We start from the raw sequence: 15314 nt of genomic DNA on the forward strand, positions 1-15314 counted from the left end.
CTGGATCCGGGGGAAGAAATGCCATTTGTCTTGTCCCCAGGAAATCGTCCTGGAAGCAGCAGGTCGCCCTCACCTATCGACCATCTGGCTGGCAGACAAAACAGCTTTGGCAGACACAGGTCTGGATTGTTCAAAGTCATTCCTTTGGTAACTTTTAGAGGCAGGTGATGAAAGCATCAGGAATCATCAAGCAAAAGTCTTCTGGCAAGCTACGTGCCTCTGGTGTTCCTGAAATGGCCACTCACAAAATCTCTGGAGCACAAAACTCACCTGGAAAACATCCCAGGCATGTTCACACCTACCCCATCTTCATTTTAAATATTGTGCAGGACCAAGTTTGGATGGTGAAATCCCAAAAAGTACATAGAGTACATGTGGATGCCAGATACAGTGGTAATTTTCCTTGAGTCATTCTATTTGAAGACCCAGCATTTAGTGTGCCTATGACCTACACAGGTGTGAAGAGATTGTGCTGAAATTTTCCATGCTAACACTCAGCTTTAAGCTGACCTTTGCATTTGTCCAGGAGTTGTAGAACAGTCCTGTTGCTTCCAAAAATTATATTGGAGGAAGAAAATATTAAAACAAAACCTAGAAGTAACTTCTGACTGTTCTATTGAGAATCTCTAATTCCTTGGGTATTTGGAGTTGGGATTAAATTTGACAAGATCAATGCTTTCATCACTAATTACAGCTTTCTGGAAACTCATGGTTTCCCTTCTTCAGAGGCCATTTATCCTGCATAAAAAGTCCACTGAAAAACCTCTCTGAGGTGAGGTTGCTCCATCTCTACTATTCCAACTAAAATTAAGATACTGAATATCAGTCAATTCTTGTTCAAGAACCATTCAGTATATGTGAATAAAGTCAGGGTTAGAGATAAATAAAAGCAATTCAGCTCATTTATTTTTTAAAACAATACTTTTGAAAATCAAAACCATTGTAAATTTAGCTTACAATTACTGGTGCTCAGCAAGGAAATTTGCTGCTCTCATCTTTGGGTATCTTGGTAGAAACAGACCTTAGTGGAAAAGAAAAACCACTCAGCAGAAATAAAAGAGAGACCCTTTCCACTCATGGTATTATTTTACCTTCAAACAGGTGATGTTGGTCATACGTGCAGGTAGAGCCCCTCAGCAGGAGAAACCCCTCAGATGAATGACCACATGAATCTGCTCTGCCCTCCTCTTTCCTGATGCCTGGGGCACTGCATGGACAAAGGTACAATCCTACAGCTCCCTGCCTCCTGCACAGAGGCACACACACACACTGCCTGCCTAGAAATGAGCAGCAACAATCTGCACTTTTTTTGGAGGGTTTTTTTTGTTGTTGTTGTTCTTGTTGTTTTTTTGGTGGTTTTTTTACATACTGAAGGGGCATATCTGAGTTACTGAGGCTGTGTGGGAATGTAGGAATGGGACCAAGCTGATTTGGCAGCTATGTTCTTTGGTTTGGGGATTTTTTTTCCCCATGCCTCATCACCTGAAATATGAATTCAGATCTCCTAACTCTGTTTTCAGATGCATTTAAGAGACTCACTGGTTTCAGGTTATGATTTTTCAGAGCCAAAGCTGTGTTCAAGGAAGAAAAAAAAGGAAAATTTAACAAGCAGTTCATTAGCTCAAGCATCAGACTGTGTGGTGTCCACAAGGTCACCTGCTACCTTTAATGGCCCTACTAAAAGCAGTAGAACTACTCCATAGTAATAGGCATGGGGGAAAGCACCAGAAGTTTATTTTGTAATTGTAATGTTGTGTTGTAATTGTGTTGATAAGATACCAGATGGAGCCAAGGAATTTTAGAATTTAAATTTATCATTTCTGAGGGGGAAAAAAAGTCCTTTCTGAAATGTTATTTAGTGTACAAACAGGAAACTAATCAATCATAAATTTGAACAATGCTCTAAATTCAACACTCCCTTAGAAAGTCTGAAGAGTTTTGACTTACCAAGATAAGTCTTGTGATGAATTCCCATTTGGTATTTCTACTGGGCTGGCTGATGTCTAAACATGGTCACAGATTCTCTGCACAGCACCATGTGATCTGAATTGGTTCCACTTCTGCTGTCAGTACCTTGAGGAATATCAATAATAGTGCACTGTCAGTTGTTATAGCGGAGAAGAGGTTTATTTTCAACACCTGTGACTTATGAAGCCTAAGCACCTGAGGCAGGATTCCTCTCATCTAATTTTAACCAAACTGAAAAATATAGTGTTTAATATCTCTAAGCTCTCCAGAGCCTTGTTTTCAATGGGAGAAAGATAGCAATCCCAGATGGCAACCCATCTTACCCTGAAATAAGCACCTGTGCCTGGGGGAAGCTGAACAGCCCCATTCTCTTTGGTCACACAGGGACAACTGCTGTAGCACACAACAAGGCTCAGAGAATCTGAATTTACTGATGCTGAGAGGGCAGATGCTCTGCACTCAGGCAGTTTGGCAGGGCGGGTGGTATCCAGTCCAATGATGTCTAATAGCCATCTTAGTGGAAAATAATGTAAAATCAGGTGGTTATAATCGATAACCAGAGTACAAAAACAGTCCATCCAAAACTGGGCATATTCATACAACTTTGTAAAGAAAATGCAACTTTATTCTGGAAAGCGCAGTCAATTAATTAACACAAAACAAATTGTGTTTGTACAAATTTAGGAAGTACACAGTTTAGTAAATGTGATGAAAACACCTTGTGTGTGTGTGTGTGTGTGTGTACAATTTAGTTCAGCCTGCCTAGATGAATGATATTCTGAAAATAATAATCTTGGGCAGACAATTTCTTTGAGGTCACTTGCACAATCTGCTGAGGTTTCCACTGCAGGGACAACCAAAGAGCCCACGGTGCTTCCCCTCACTCCCAGCCAGCCACAGCACACACAGCACAAGCTTTCCCAGCAGCTGTGGGGCCCTGGCTGCTCGGGGGCTCAGCTATTCTCTCTGGAGACACAAACCCAAACAGGGATCTCAGGAGGTCTGGAGAGGAGCCCAAGGTGCCAGCCCAGCTTCCTGGCAAGGCCAGAACTTCATTGCTGAAGTGAACACGGAAATGCATGTTGCAAATATATTAGAGCATGAAGCCCCTCTCCCTACAATCCTTATTCTTTTTTGGGTTAGTGCAGCAGCCATAGGACACGCTCTCCAAATCAGTTTTTCTCCCGTTCTGAGCAGTTTCTGGCACCAGGGGAAGGAGCTCAGGAGCGGGAGCAAGGAAGCGAACGCCCTTGGAGCCGGCTCGCCCTGGGGCGCGGAGCTGCACGTCTGCCCAACCTGGCTGGTCACACGCTGTCAGCAGACATGACCAGAGCTGCCCCAAAAGCCAACTCGACCCTTCTGATGGCTGCAGTCTGTCAGTGTCACCTGAATTCAGCACGCACTGCACAGACGTGCCCTTTCTCCAAGGGAACCAAGCAGCTGAAAACAACATGACACTCCGTCAGCTCGGGAAAGCTCAAAAACAATCAGCACTCAGTTTGGTTCTGTGTTTTCGGGGATTTTCCTGCCTTGACTTGCATTTAATCAGCAAAAATAAAAAAAGTAAAAATAAAATTAAAAAAAAAAAAAAAGAAAAACTAAAATACACTAGCTACCAACCCACCTTCTCCCAAACATTTCAAACTCTCAAGCATATTTACACCAGGAAAATACACCTTTATTCCAGGAATGTTCTTGTCATGCTATTTGTCACATGAACAGATTTTTTTTGAAATAGCTGTTTCACAATTGTTTTTCCAACCTGTTAACTGGTCTCCTGCTTACACAAACAACTTGTCTATGCATGGTGAGATCTGCTCCAGGATACTTTGTCAGATTATGCATCAGTCTCCAGAGTGTGTCTGGAAAACAATCATTATGTAAAAGCTTGCTTTGACCTGTATTAATTTTCAACCATAACTGAATTAAGACAATGGACAGCAAATAATGTGTGTGAATGAAATAGATCACCAGCTGTGGCTGCAAACCCTTGATATTAGATCAGAGAGGGGAATTGTAACTATCAAAGGTGTTGCAGGAAGTGCAGCGCCCAGCAGATGATTGTGGCTGCTAATGACTGAGGATCTGCTGAAGCTGCCAGACCTGAAGAGCTGAGGAGGGGAAGCAGGGTTGTGTGGTTCATGGGTTTTACAGAGTGGTGCACTAAATGTACTTGTTTGAGTGCCTGGTTTCCTATGGACCTGGCTGGTGTAATACCTTGGCTGCTGCTGGGTTCATATTTAGGCTTTCCAGACTAAAGAGGGTGAGTGCTGTTTCACACAGAGTTCTGGGGCTTTAATGTTTGTTAAAACCAAAGTATAAAATAGTTGTCTAAAATATCATTTTGCATAAAGGAACATATTTTAAAACTGTACTGGAGATGAAAATAATTATTCCATATTAGCTTCTGTGCATTTTATTCCATACTTAATATGCCAGGAAACAAACACAGATGATACACAAGTGGTGAGATTATTATTTGCAGGCTAGAGGGGAAATCCTTTCAATAACAAAGACAGAATTGGCCCCCTTATCATGTGATAGTGATAACGAAACTAATATACACTGGACATGATATTTGGATGCTGATGAGTAACCTACATTTCACATTTGTTGTGATGATTTACAGCAATGAACTTGACCCAAAAAATGCTACATAAATGCTCAGTGTTATTAATAATAATCATTCAGAGAATTCTCAGATGGATTGCTTCAACTTCCTTTCTGCAACATTTCTGGTCTCCTTTTTATTCTGCATGTTCATTTTATTCCCTTCTAATTAAATGTGATTTTCTCAGCAGATGCTTATATTTTTTTTATTTAGATATTTGACTCAACAGAGCTGAGCAATGAGCATCCCTCACCACTCTCCACCACCACCCTGGCTCAGCCTCACAGCCCCTTGTGCTGCATGGAACCATCCTTAGAGAGAGTCACAGCTCTGGAAAAGCACTGGAGGGAAAAGTGGTTCTGTTTTGGTGAAACCCATGGTGCAGATCATGTCTTCCTCTCTGGATTGGTGTTGAGTGGTAAGCACTAGGCCAGCCTCTGTATTCTTGGCACAACTTTCAGGACATCAGTTTTACTGATGGAACAAAATAAACAGGCTACTGGGTCTTTGAAATCTGAAACTAGCCTGGTAAAGGAAGTTGTTAATTTTTTTTCCCTGTTTTTTCATCTCTGTCATTCAAAAGAACCCAAAAAAAGGACAGATTTTTAGCTAAGTGCCACAATTTCAGACCAAACTTAAAACATCTCTCTTAAATGTAAGGGCACCCTGATGGACACCGCCGGCATCCACAAACCAACAGTGCCTCAGGAGACCTTGCCAGCTGTATGGAAGGTCTATCCTAGACCTTGAATGTATGGAGTTAGGGATTGTGATAGGAGTTTTTCCCCATGACAGCTGGCAGGCTGTGGGTACCTGTGTGAGGCTGTAGAGGAATGCTCCTCTCTCCTTTCCTAGCGGCACAAGAGGCTGTGGATGATGTCAGGCTCTGATGGACTGCAGGTACCCAGATGTTCATCTCCAGACACAGCACTGCAGCTCAGGCCATCATTGTGTTCCTTCTCTGCTCATTGCCTACATGGATATCACATCATAGAGGACTTCAGTTTGTTTGTTTGTTTGTTTGTTTGTTTGTATGTTTGTTTGTTTGTTTGTTTGTTTGTTTGTTTTAAGCATGAATGTTTTCTGCATTTAGCTTGCACTTTAAGGCTTTGGACAAAGGGAGGGACCTAGCTCTAGATATCCTGTGAAATCTGTGGAGCATCAAAGCCTCAATTTCTCCCTGGACCATGTGGCTGAAAGGGGTAGCAGAAAAACCATCTGCTGCTGGCTTTGCATTAGCCCTCGTGGGTCACACAGTATGACTGCTCGCTCTCTGAGCCAGCACTGGTGAATAGAGTCTCAAAGTTGAGGTAAACTGAGACAACTCTTTTGGAGACATCGATCCAGGGCCCATAAAGAGTATTTGCTAGAGTCAGAAGAATTTTTTTTTCCAGTACCCCAGGGCACTAATTATTTCCATATGCAGCAGCCACCTCCCTGAGGGCAAATGTGACTGCTCAGGCAGAGCCCCTTAGCTCCCACTGGAACATGCACCTTACTTTTACTGGCAGTGGGCGTTGTAGGAAGGGATGAACTTGGCAAAAAGTCATTTGTCTGATTCCATTTCCAGTCACTAAGTTCAAATAATTGAGGCAGCAGGACTGAAACTACACTTCAAAATTTAGTTTTCTTTTAATTTCTTTTTTCTCTTTTGTTCAATATTTTCTTCTTTTTTTTTTATTGGTTGATTCTGTTATCATGAGTGGCTTTTTTTTCCACTTTACATGTTTTATAGATGGTTTATAGCAATTTTTTTTCTTCACAAAAAAGCCCCAAGGTAATGAAAGAAAGAACTGTCTTATGGGTAACTTATCAATTTCTGATTGTCAGCAAAGAACAGAAATAGTGCACAGTCGTGCCCCACTAATATTTCATGATTCAATCTTCCCTCCCATAGAATTGTGCTACTTCATTCAAAATAGAGCAACTGCCATAAATCTGCTCCATTCATAGAAATGAGCTGCTATCTTCACCTTGTAAAAGGTCACCTCCCACTGGAGCAAAGAATCTTCAGTTTTATTGAAAGCAAAGATACTTTTTTCTCCTTTCACCAAACTGTCAGCAAAGAAAAAGTGGTGCTGTTCTGAGCCTGCATCTGCCCTGTTCCCTCTCTGTGTCCATGTGGCTGTGGTTGCTCCTGCACAGCCCTGTGCCCTCTGCCTGCAGCCCAAGGATGCTTCCAGCAGCCCAGAGCTTTTCATTACCTTATCTCCATTATTTAGGCAAACACAGAACATTTCTCCAGACAGGTTCCAGGGCGCCAGTTTATCTGCATTATTATAGTAATGCTCCTTTATCCACAGTACCCAGCCTTTCCTTAAAAATCAATCACTGCCTGATTAATGTTCTGTAAATAGGGGGTCTCCACGCAGCAGTAATAGATGTACTGCCCTCCTCTTCTCATCTGCTCTGCTGTGTTTCACTGCTTGATTCTTGTTTTGCTCTTCTGACATCACCTGACTACTTGCCTTATTCAGTCACCGTCTGTGGTGGAAATTACTGCCTCTTCTTGCTGCTTTTTTCTTTGGCATTTTTTCCTTTTGGAAGAAACGCATTTCTTTTTCAATGGATTATGCAGTTCAAAGGCTGTGTATCTTTTCCTAACTTTCCTAAACATAAACTGAACATATATGCTGGAGTTTTCTTGTAACCACTCTAAACATCTGCTCCCTTCTTGATTTGCTTGTCCAAACCAGATAGGACAGGAAGGTTTCTATTTTTCTTTCTAGCTGGGGGAGAAACTTCATAAAACAAAAAAGAACATGCCTCAGAGAAGCACTTCAATCAGAAAATTATCTACCCTGAAGATGTGAAAACTTATTTTGCTATATTTATCAATTTTATAGCAAAGAAAGGTCAAAATGTGAATATATCCAGCAAAATTGGCAAAGCCTCATAGGCTTCCACTGCCCAAACAGGCATAAAACTCAAACTGTCTTATGGTCTAATGTCAGCAGGGCTTGGTATTTTGTTGTATATGAAAATGTTCTACAGAAGTTTTGAGGTATTGAGACAACACAGAGTCAGAAAAATCAGATTAAAATTAACACTGCTCAAAAGTGGAATTTAAAAGAACCCAACAACAGCAGGACAAACAAGCAAAAAAACACACGGAAAAACAATGCAGAACCACTTCTTCTCTAGAGAGAGCCAAATCCATTAAACTAATTAGTTGAGCAGCTGATGTTCTGACTTGACATTGTTTCTTCATTTAGGATTGTTAATTCTTCATGCAAGAAGATTCTCATTATTTCTTATCCAAACAAACCCCAGTATCTGGATATCCTTCTGCAAGCAGTTTGCTGATAAAATTTTCCTCTAAACAGTCACCATCTGAAATTTGAACAGTGTGACCTATGTGACCTATTATATAAATACTATTTTCTCATGTCAACCAGTGACCCACACTTTGTAAACAACTTCCTTTATTCCTCCTTTAACAATTGGTTTCAATCCAAAAGAACTTTCCTTTTAAATTTTTTTTTTTAAAGCAGGGAGACATTTACTGTTGTGTAAATCCCCATTCTGTCATGTTCTTCTGATAAAACATGGACACAATGAACAAAGCCAGACCCCCAGCAGACATCCAACAGACAACCCAAAGGAGGTGGCAGCCAGTCAGTCCTGAAAGCCTCCTCCAGAAACACCAAACACAAGGAGTGCTGCAGGTATACACAAGCTTGCTTGTTTTCATCAGCTTTCACAGCTTCCCAAAAAGTATTCCATGGGCTCCCAAGGGTCCTGTGTGTTGAAAAACATTAAGTCAGAGAGTGAAGACACGTCTGTGCTCTGGGTACAGCAGTGTACAGAGGTACCTTAGCTGGCATTGAGTGAAAAATCACTGAAAGTAACACCCCATTTTCATGCCAGAGTACAAACAGGTACACATTTGTAGGAGGACCTTATGTGCCCTAACTCCATTCCCTTGCAATACCTCATCCATGTGTCCATATTTTGTATAAATATTCATATATTTGAAGAGCAAATCCATCATCCCTCTTCTCCATGCCGTACAGCCACCACCAAAGCTAATGGACACTGACTTTCTGTGACACTAAGAAAACAAGCAGCTGTCCTTCAGGATGGCTGTTCCACACCACTCTCCCAGTGCAGCAAGCAGGCAAGCAAGGTCAGCCCGCACCGAGCACCAGAGGCACACACCCTCATCCCAGAAAGAGGGAGGGCAAGCTGAGGAGCAGGCAGGCCAGCAGACTGCTTGAGTGCCTCTGTGTCCCCTCCATGGCCAGGCCAGACCTCAAAAGGCTTTGCTGCCTCTTCAGTGCATTTCTGCTCCTTTCCTCCCATCCAGAACATTCTGAGATTAAAAGCTTGGAATTTCTTCTGGTCATGACAGGAAAAGTGGGTGCATTGCATGGGGTCCCTTTAGCCTCTCTGTCAGGATCAGGAGAGGAAAGTGCTTCCACCCAGCCCAGAGCTTCCCCTAGGTGAAGTGCACAGCATCTCCACCACTGTTTCTGGGATGGGTAATTAAAGTGTTCCAACATAGACACACACACCTGCAAGAGCTGGCACACAGGGCACTTAGCAGGAAATCCTGCAGAGCAGGCAGCAGCCCTTCAGAGGCCAGAGATCTTGTTTTCTATTGCTTTTCCTACTCCATCATACTCTATAGAAGATGAATGACCAAGCTTGACTTTTAGCAATTTAATTTTCTGAGTGGGTTCTTTCACTGATCAAGTTGCCTGTTTTGGACTTTACCTGATTGTCTCTGAACTGTTACTCTACACACATGCCTGCAAGCAAGGTGCCCTGTGACACCTCTGCTAAGCTAATCACTTCCTGCCACTGAAGCTTAATAGGTGCTACTCCTCTGCCATGCAAGGCCTGAAGTTGTTCTGCTGAGGAAAATTGAGTAGGAATTGGATCTGAGGAGAAAATATTTTCTGCAGGGTCAGAATTTTGTATAAGGCTTAAACTTTAACTAAAACATCTCATCAAAAGTAAGGAAAATAAAATGTCTAGTTTTCTAAACAGCAATATTTTTTCCCCAAAAAAACCCAGTTTTCTTAGGTATCTGGAAAAAAATGCTGACTGGATTACCTCCATGGGTTGGATTCTGCCATCCCTCATGCTTTGAACCCACTGCATTGCCCGACCCAAAGCTGTTATCACTGCTGGTGACTGCTGAACAATAGCACTGGATTTTGGTCTGCTATTTGCAAAGTTCCATCCTTTTTTTGTCTTTTGGGGTGGTTGGTAACCGCATTTCAAACCTTTGAAGGAGTGAAGAAGTTTGGATTTTTAGCGGAATTTTCCCAAACAGCAAATCCTGCCCCACGAGAGGGACTGCACACCCTGCCCCTCAGGAGGAAGATGGGCTACAACTCCCTTGTGCAGAAGCAGCAACCTAATGTTCCTCTCCTGCATCCCAGGCAGGTGTCCTACACATACCAAGGAGCTTCTTCAGGCATGCAGATTATCCTGAAGGGATCAGACATCTGCCATGTAATGAATGACCACTGGTAGCTCAGGATCCAGAACTTGAGTAATGCAAAACACTGAAGGCATCAGATGCTCAGAACACTGAAAACCATCTCTCTGGAGAAAATGCAAACTATTCCCACAGCCTGTCATGCTTCCTCCTTCTGCCTTTTTATTACTAAGACCTTTCTTTCCCAATTTCCCCCTTTGTTTAAATTTAAGAACACCTCTTTTCTTCATAAGAGGAATAAATATGGCAACCCCAAAATGTTTATGAGTCTTTGTCACTGACAGTGATGCACAATTTGTATTTTGCTCATTAAGGACTTCCCAGCCAAACTTCAGCTCTTCCCTGACTGTTGCTTCAATTAGTCTTCTGTTTGGCATTTGGCTGCCTATTAACACTAACAAAATAATGTTAGGAAAACATATCAAACTGCCCTTCTTGGTCTGTAATCAGTCTTTTTGGCATGAAGTACAGTGAGATTGAATTTAGACTATAAGTTCACTTTTAAATTTCAAAATGTGATGCAACCTGTAGAGGTTCAATAAATTAAATACCTTCTGCCCCATGTGATATGTGAGCTAATCTACTTTTTCATTTAATTTGATATGCCCTCAAAGCCAGGTATCACATCCAGAAAAAGTTTATCTGCTTTTTGACTGGGTACTATTTCTCTAGTACTGGAATCTACTAAAAACTGCCAAACAGATGCTCGGTTAGGCTTTATTTGTTTTGCTTACTGGTCCATATGGAATTTCCTCTACCGACCTGTTCAGACCCCATAGCTACCTCAGATCTCCACCTCTTGGGGTCTTCAAATTCCTTTTGAACCATCTTTTGTGCACAGATCTTTACACAGAAACAAGGGCAAGTTCCTTTGACAGTTCTCAGAGGGTTTTACAAATAAGAATCTCATTTTCATAAAATTGCTCTGAGGGAAGCCAGTCTCACCTCCCTTGCAGTAGGACAAAGGAGTTGAAACACAGATGCTTTGTCTAAGACTGGGAGTAAGATGGAAGTCTGGGACCACGATGGAAGTCAAACCTCTCTTCTCCATGTCCCATCCCAGGGCATTCCCAAGAAGGTCGTTTGGCTGCTGACAATTACTAGAGTCAGTGTAATCATTGTATCTCAATGAATACCACAGGTGACACCATTTTTTCCCTATTTGTTTATTACAGAGTAGATCTATACAAGTCCTTCATTTAGTTTGTCTCACAAAAGCATGAAATGGTTGTTTCAGTACCTCAGTGACAACTTGAAGTTGGAATTGAATGTAGAATCAAAGTATGCACATTTTAAAATATGGCTGTCTGTAACAGCAAAGGAGATCAGATAATTTGAGGACAAACAAATTTAATTACGTAAATATTATTTCTTTTATTACAAATGTTTTGTTCCTGAGCATTAATTTAGAGGGGATTTTAACTTGGCTTATCCAATAAAAAGCAGTGACTTGGAATAAAAACAGCAACAATTACTCCAAGTCCTCTGCTTTCTCTTGTAGCAAGAAGCGTGTCCCATCATTAGCTTCTAAGCTCTCAATCACATCCTTTCCACCTCACCCTCTGCTGACATTTCCCAAATGAGCTGCCTCCATGGACAGCAGTGTTTCAGCAGCCTCTCCTGTCACAGCAAATCCTACAGCTGGCTGAGCCAGGGTTCCTAATCAACCTGCTGGGGAGAGCTGGATTGTTACTAATGGAAGAGTGATTGAAATGAGTGATTCCGTCCACTTAATCTCAGTGTGAAAAACAGAGACTTTGCATAGATAAATACCAAGATATCACAAGCAGGTATGGAGCAAAACCCCTCTGAAATACCTGGGTTGTTCTGTCAGTACTGCATGAATTACTGGAATATTCTGTAAACCAGCTGAATGGTGATTCCAAGTGTGTTTCAGGTTGTTAACCTGGCTATAGATTTGTACATGAATGAGTCATAACTATTATAACTTAGATTTCTTAAGGAAGATTCTCCAGGTCTAGTCCCAGCCATGTGCATTTCATAGGAAGAGGTCTTACAGAAGCCTTTGAAGATGCAGCCAAGAGTTTGTGTGTCTTTGTGATGGCAGCTGATGCTGGAAAAAAGCCTCCAGCAACAATCATCACAGATTCCCAGCCCTTGACACGGTACTCTGGATCTAGAACAGAGTAGAATAAAATAGAAAAGAAACCAATACATATAAAATGCATTATTTCTGTTGGAAGGGACCTACAGTGATCATCTAGTCCAACTGCCTGAGCAGTTCTGGACTAATCACAAGTCAGAGCCTCAGTTTGTCACATCAAAAGGAAAAGTACTGTAGAAGTCAAAGAGAAATTCTGGCACCACCATATCAGTCAGGGAAGGAAACTGCCTGGTCTGTTTGAGTGAACAGCTCAGATCTCTAGGAAAGGCAGACTCCACCAAAAGTACATGTAGTCTAAATTAATTTTTGCTCTTTCACCCTGGGCTCATTCTCACAGAATACTCCTCTTATGATTCCTAGCCCCCAGGGCCAAATGGTGAAACTCTGCTCCTGAGAGGGTGCCCTGAACCATGAAACCAGTGGAGGATCATACTCCAATCACTCCCTTTGCTCCAAGCAGTGCCTTACATTGCAAGAGACTGTAATGAAGTCATTAGGTCTAATGGAGGAGAAAATAGCTATTTAAAGTAGATCTAGCACCAGAACTGGACTGAAGTGGAATGTTCCATTTTATACTTATGAAAGATTAGCTGCTACTGCACCTCACTGCTGCAGAATTAGCCATAGATCCAATTATGACTCTTCTCCATTCAGCCCTGCAAAGCTCCTTTCTAAATTCTCAGCCAGCACTAAAGCATTCAATGTTTATCTAAAGTGCTTATAGTGCTTCCCTCTCCCTTGTACTCCTTGTCAGCTACCTTTATATTGCAAGAAAATATATTGTTTTTCCACCCTGGAAGCATTTCCCAGATGCCTGGGGAAGCCCTTCACATACCAGGTGCTGCTTTTAATGAGTAAGGCTTTTAACTTTCAGAACTATGGTGTCACTACCAGAAGTGCTATTTGCAGCACGCTGTGATTTAAGGGTGAAAAAAGAAAGCCCAAAAAAACCCACCAAAAACCCCCAGAAAACCCCTAAAAAACGTCAACCAACAAAAGCCACTAACAAGACTGTCCACTCAGCTCACAGCCTCTCCCTGTCCTGGGCTACCACAGAGCAGGAGCCCTCTGAAGGTTACTTCTCTGCCAATTTCAAATATTGACCTTGATGTCCTGTCCCTTACAATATTCTTTAAAATCCATCATCTGCAAACTAAGTTTAAGTCAGGAAACCTAATTAGTAACAGAGACAATAAATAACAAGCTTAAGGGGAGGGAGGAGAGAACCTCGTGCAGGTGGCCAGATCTTAGCTGAATAATTTTCTGTGCAATGGTCATGCTTCAAAAATTTAATTCTCTGTAATTTCATTTAGGATGGGGAAAACAAAACAAAATGAGCAAAGTGATATAGGATTTCATTTATATTCTGACAAGTACATTCATCTAAAGTTTAACCATAATAGCTGCAGTTACTGTATCTTTCTTCCAAGCATTTAATGGCGTGAAGCAAGTGGCAATAAAAAGTTAAAAAATAAAATAAAATAAAAAGGACCTACTTGCCATTATTATTTGCTATTTTTATACCAAAAAAATCAGACTACTCCCTACTGGCAGGCTGATTGTATTAATCTTAGATTCCTATGGTCTTTCAGACTTGATTGCTTTTGCTTCTTGCTTAGTAGAAGTGGTGATGAAGGAGCTGAAATCATAATTCCTATTTAGAAGGCAAAGAGGAGGCCACTTCAGTACTGTGGTGAGTAGCACATTTTGTTGTTTTAATTAAAAAGTTGTTCTGAGAAGCTTCTGCAGTATTCAGAGCAGAAAAACATGGTATTTTCAAAGACACTTTGGGGATCACTCCTGCATTTTTTCTGAGCTATGTTGATTTTGCTCAAACATATTAAGGAAGAGAAGCAATCATTGAATTTGAAATACATTTTCGATCTCAAAAATTGTAAATCAATTCTCTCAATGATGAAAATATATTTTCCTTTGTACAGTTCTTAAATTGCTATCCATCTCTATTAAGGCACTTAAAAAGAGATTTTCAGCAACAGAACACCCTCTAAAAAACCCAAAATATCTAAGTAGCAAGAGCTGAAGGTGTTTAGCCCAGAATTGCAATGATTTTCAAATGCCTGCTCCCTTTGAGATGAATGCCCAGAAAGCTCTACAGGTCAAGGCTTGTACCCCACGAGTGTGCCATAAGTGAGGAACATTCTTCATGAGCCACCATTCTCTTCTGGAGGCAGCAAGGGCTGTCAGGCTCATCAGTGCATTACACAACCCTCCGACCTAGCCAGACTCCCTCGAGACTTAATTCTCACTTCTAAAAATCAATACACTTCACTGGTACTTTCAGCTTTTTGTATGGCAGCAGCATTGAAAATTAATATTTTACTGAGATTACTAAGGGTGGACTTAGGAGGGCATATAAGATTTGGATCCACTTCAGAAGCATGTGACAGCTCAGGCAAGATGCTGTTGGCTTAGAGAAACTAAGATAAATCATATTTAGGGTTTTTATTCAGTGATGTCAGGATCCTTCACATTGTCTGTGACTCAGATCAGCTGTTCCTTTTGCACTGGAAAAAAGACAAAAGCCTCTTAGCCTCTTAGATTTAGCTCTAACCTCAACTCAAACTATACAGATGTATTTGAGGTGCCTCCTGTGTTTCTCTCTGCTCAAGGTACCAGCCAAAATAGCTCTCCTGTGGGAAAGAGTAAAACTAGTTGCAAGGGTCCCAACATTAAAGGTTAATTTCCTAATCTCTGGAACTGCCCTTTACTAGAGCTGCATTTTAAGTACCCCAAGATACTGGCAGTTACCTGAAAACTAACTTCTGGCTAAAATTTAAGATCCAGGTTTCTCTGCTGGAAAAGTTGGTCAGGGAAGCCTTGGACTTGCACAGGTTCACCTACACATCCCAAAGCATCTCAGTGTGACCTTTCCTACGCACACCTGGAGCAGAGCAGGAACAGCTCCTGCTTAAGCCTTCCCATCCCTACAGGCCATGCTCTGTGCATTTATGAAGAGCTGAGGGAGACCAAAATCACGCCAAACCCCTTCTTGTTTTGAACTGTGAGGGAGTATCATTATGTCATACTTGAGGCTGCTCCATCAACAGAGGCTGTAAGAGGGCCTGGTTGTTTGTCCTGCTCTCCTTTACACTTCTGAGTGGCCCTGTAACACTCACTGTGAAGCCCAGGACAGATGT

At 41.6% G+C, this 15314-nt stretch overlaps 1 long non-coding RNA gene across 1 annotated transcript; it reads right to left on the reverse strand.

Annotated features, from left to right (window-relative positions):
* Positions 1-952: 952 nt before the first annotated feature.
* On the reverse strand, positions 953-5519 carry LOC135302077 (uncharacterized). Its single transcript, XR_010363767.1, has 4 exons — positions 5393-5519; positions 1948-2073; positions 1092-1207; positions 953-1021 (listed from the first exon to the last, which is right to left on the reverse strand). It is a non-coding gene; the product is annotated as an uncharacterized LOC135302077 (long non-coding RNA).
* Positions 5520-15314: the final 9795 nt, after the last annotated feature.

Source organism: Passer domesticus, chromosome 6 (assembly GCF_036417665.1).
Source record: "Passer domesticus isolate bPasDom1 chromosome 6, bPasDom1.hap1, whole genome shotgun sequence".
NCBI lineage: Eukaryota > Metazoa > Chordata > Aves > Passeriformes > Passeridae > Passer > Passer domesticus.